Source organism: Oncorhynchus clarkii, chromosome 21 (assembly GCF_045791955.1).
Source record: "Oncorhynchus clarkii lewisi isolate Uvic-CL-2024 chromosome 21, UVic_Ocla_1.0, whole genome shotgun sequence".
NCBI lineage: Eukaryota > Metazoa > Chordata > Actinopteri > Salmoniformes > Salmonidae > Oncorhynchus > Oncorhynchus clarkii.
The window spans coordinates 2,007,500-2,012,499 of record NC_092167.1 but is presented as its reverse complement, the minus strand read 5'-3'; positions in this window follow the sequence as shown (position 1 = coordinate 2,012,499).

The window sequence follows — 5,000 nt, the reverse complement described above, 5'->3', positions numbered from 1 at the left end:
ACATGGCTATATACAGGAAGTACTAGGTAATAACATGGCTATATACAGGAAGTACCAGGTAATACCATGGCTATATACAGGGGTACGAGGTAATAACATGGCTATATACAGGGAGTACCAGGTAATAACATGGCTATATACACAGAGTACCAGAACTGAGTCAATGTGGAGGGGTACGAGGTAAAACCATGGCTATATACAGGGAGTACCAGTACTGAGTCAATGTGGAGGGGTACGAGGTACTAACATGGTTATATACAGGAAGTACCAGGTAATAACATGGCTATATACAGGAAGTACCAGGTAATAACGTGGCTTTATACACAGAGTACCAGAACTGAGTCATTGTGGAGGGGTACGAGGTAATAACGTGGCTATATACAGGAAGTACCAAAACTGAGTCAATGTGGAGGGGTACGAGGTAATAACATGGCTATATACAGGAAGTACCAGAACTGAGTCAATGTGGAGGGGTACGAGGTAATAACTTGGCTTTATACACAGAGTACCAGTACTGAGTCAATTTTAGAGGGGTACGAGGTAATAACTTGGCTATATACAGGAAGTACCAGGTAATAACATGGCTATATACAGGGAGTACCAGGTAATACCATGGCTATATACAGGAAGTACCAGGTAATAACATGGCTATATACAGGACGTACCAGGTAATAACATGGCTATATACAGGAAGTACCAGGTAATAACATGGCTATATACAGGGAGTACCAGGTAATAACATGGCTATATACAGGAAGTACCAGGTAATAACATGGCTATATACAGGGAGTACCAGTACTGAGTCAATGTGGAGGGGTACGAGGTAATAACATGGCTATATACAGGGAGTCCCAGAACTGAGTCAAAGTGGAGGGGTACGAGGTAATAACATGGCTATATACAGGAAGTACCAGGTAGTAACATGGCTATATACAGGGAGTACCAGTACTGAGTCATTGTGGAGGGGTACGAGGTAATAACTTGGCTTTAAACACAGAGTACCAGAATTGAGTCAATGTGGAGGGGTACGAGGTAATAACATGGCTTTATACAGGGAGTACCAGGTAATAACATGGATATATACAGGGAGTACCAGTACTGAGTCATTGTGGAGGGGTACGAGGTAATAACTTGGCTTTATACACAGAGTACCAGAACTGATTCAAAGTGGAGGGGTACGAGGTAATAACATGGCTATATACAGGAAGTACCAGGTAATAACATGGCTATATACAGGAAGTACCAGGTAATAACATGGCTATATACAGGGAGTACCAGAACTGAGTCATTGTGGAGGGGTACGAAGTAATAACATGGCTTTATACAGGAAGTACCAGGTAATAACATGGCTATATACAGGAAGTACCAGGTAATAACATGGCTATATACAGGGAGTACCAGGTAATAACATGGCTATATACAGGAAGTACCAAATAACATTGCTATGTACAGGGAGTACCAGGTAATAACATGGCTATATACAGGAAGTACCAGGTAATAACATGGCTATGTACAGGGAGTACCAGGTAATAACATTGCTATATACAGGGAGTACCAGGTAATAACATGGCTATATACAGGAAGTACCAGTACTGAGTCTATGTGGAGGGGTACGAGGTAAATGAGGTAGATATGTACATTTAGGTAGGGGTAAAGGATAGATAATAGACAGTAGATATGTACATATAGGCAGGGGTGAAGTAACTAGGCAACAGGATAGATAATAAACAGTAGTAGCAGCGGATTTGATGAGTCAAAAAATGTATTGGAAAAAGGGTCAATGCAGATAGTCCAGGTAGCTATTTGGTTTAATATTTAACTAACTATTTATCAGTCTTATGGCTCGGAGGGTAGAAGCTGTTCAGTCTTATGGCTCGGAGGGTAGAAGCTGTTCAGTCTTATGGCTCGGAGGGTAGAAGCTGTTCAGTCTTATGGCTCGGAGGGTAGAAGCTGTTCAGTCTTATGGCTCGGAGGGTAGAAGCTGTTCAGTCTTATGGCTCGGAGGGTAGAAGCTGTTCAGTCTTATGGCTCGGAGGGTAGAAGCTGTTCAGTCTTATGGCTCGGAGGGTAGAAGCTGTTCAGGGTCCTGTTGCTTCCTGATGTGGTGCACCGTTACCTCTTGCCGTGCGGTAGCAGAGAGAACAATCTATGACTTGATTGGTTGGAGTCTTTGACAGTTTTTAGGGCCTTCCTCTGACACCGCCTGGTTTAGAGGTCATGGATGGCAGGGTGCTCTGTCCCAGTGATGTACTGGGCTGTATACACTACCCTCTGACACCGCCTGGTTTAGAGGTCCTGGGTGGCAGGGAGCTCTGTCCCAGTGATGTACTGGGCTGTATACACTACCCTCTGACACCGCCTGGTATAGAGGTCCTGGATGGCAGGGAGCTCTGCCCCAGTGTTGTACTGGGCTGTATACACTACCCTCTGACACCGCCTGGTATAGAGGTCCTGGATGGCAGGAAGCTCGGCCTCTGTGATGTACTGGGGCCGGACGCACTACCCTCTGACACCGCCTGGTTGATGCCGAGCAATTGCAATACTAAGCGGTAACGCAGACAGTCAAGATGCTCTCAGTAGTGATGCTGTAGAACTTGTGTGTGTGTGTGTTTGTGTGTGTGTCAATCAAATCAATCAATCAATCAAATATATTTATAAAGTCCTTTTTTTTACATCAGCTGATATCTCGAACATGATTAATCAGTTTAATCGCATAATAATAATTACAGAGAGTTATTTGATAAATAAGTTTAATGATGCCAAAGACACAACAAGCTAATATCTCAAAGTGCTGTACAGAAACCCAGCTTAAAACCCCAAACAGCAAGCAATGCAGGTGTAGAAGCACGGTGGCTTGGATAAACTCCCTAGAAAGGCCAGAACCTAGGAAGAAACCTAGAGAGGAACCAGACTATGAGGGGTGGCTAGTCCTCTTCTGGCTGTGCCGGGTGGAGATTATAACAGAACATGGCCAAGATGTTCAAATCTTCATAGATGACCAGCAGGGTCAAATAATAACAATCACAGTGGTTGTCGAGGGTGCAGCAAGTCAGCACCTCAGGAGTAAATGTCAGTTGGCTTTTCATAGCCGATCATAGAGTTAGAGACAGCAGGTGCAGTACAGATAGAGTTGAAAACAGCAGGTCTGGGACAGGTAGCACGTCCGGTGAACAGGTCAGGGTTCCATAGCCGCAGGCAGAACAGTTGAAACTGGAGCAGCAGCACGACCAGGTGGACTGGGGACAGCAAGGAGCCGTCAGGCCAGGTAGTCCTGAGCCATGGTCCTAGGGCTCAGGTCCCCCGAGAGAAGAAAAAGAGAAAGAGAGAGAGAGAGAGAGAGAAAGAGATAATTAGAGGGAGCATATTTAAATTCTCACAGGACACCCGGACAAGACAGGAGAAATACTCCAGATATAACAGACTGACCCTAGCCCCCGCGACACATAAACTGCTGCAGCATAATTACTGTATGTGTGTGCGTGGATAGCCCATCAGACTAAACATCCATCTAAACGGGTCCCATCTGAACAGACTCTGAACATGGCAGCCAACGGGATATGATTGGTTTAAAGCTATAATTAATACCTTGTGGATATTATTCCTCTGCCGATCAATTAAATCATGCAAAACACTCCTAATTATAAAGTCCCCCCCCTCCTCTCCACTGGAGGTCGGGCTGCTCAGTGCTCACTGTCTACTGACTGCTAATGTCAGGGATGGAGATGGCTGTACAGAGACTGCACACCGAAATGACACCATATTCCCTTATAAATGTGCACTACTTTTTGCCCAGGGCTCATGAAAAGTAGTGCACCCTATTAGGAAAATAGGGTGCCATTTAGGATGGAGACAGAGGCGTGAATGCTAACTGCTATAGAGGGGGGGGGGGGGGGGGGGGGGGGGGGGGGGTGGACAGGACTAGGACTTGGTATGCAGCTCTTCTACAATGTCAGCGGCTCTTAGACGGCTGATGTTAACATTATACCTTCTCGGGGAATAATCAGCTGACACAACGGCCATTAATGAAATAGCTGAATGCCAAATATGAAGACATGAGACGCATCCTAAATGGTAATCTATTCCCTACGTAGTGCAGAGAGCAGTGGTCAAACCCAGTGAGTGCAGTATAAAGGCATTAGGGATCTATTTGGGATGCAGGTTGGAGATATTATAAAAAAGTCATTATTTTGTTGGCATATATATATATATATATATATATATATATATATATATATATATATATATATATATATAATGTCTAGTTAACGACAATAGAGACAGTGTCTATTGTTAACAATAGAGATAGCTTCTAGTTAATAGAGATAGTGTTTAGTTAATTACAATAGAGATAGTGTCTAGTTAATAGAGATAGTGTCTAGTTCATAGAGATAGTGTCTAGTTAATAGAGATAGTGTCTAGTTAATAGAGATAGTGTCTAGTTAATAGAGATAGTGTCTAGTTAATAGAGATAGTGTCTAGTTAATAGAGATAGTGTCTAGTTAATAGAGATAGTGTCTAGTTAATAGAGATAGTGTCTAGTTAATAGAGATAGTGTCCATGTAATAACAATAGAGATAGTGTCTAGTTAATAGAGATAGTGTCTAGTTCATAGAGATAGTGTCTAGTTAATATAGATAGTGTCTAGTTAATAGAGATAGTGTCTAGTTAATAGAGATAGTGTCTAGTTAATAGAGATAGTGTCCATGTAATAACAATAGAGATAGTGTCTAGTTAATAGAGATAGTGTCCATGTAATAACAATAGAGATAGTGTCTAGTTAATAGAGATAGTGTCTAGTTAATAGAGATAGTGTCTAGTTAATAGAGATAGTGTCCATGTACTAACAATAGAGATAGTGTCTGGTTAATAGAGATAGTGTCTAGTTAATAGAGATAGTGTGTAGTTAATAGAGATAGTGTCTAGTTAATAGAGATAGTGTCTAGTTAATAACAATAGAGATAGTGTCTAGTTAATAGAGATAGTGTCTAGTTCATAGAGAT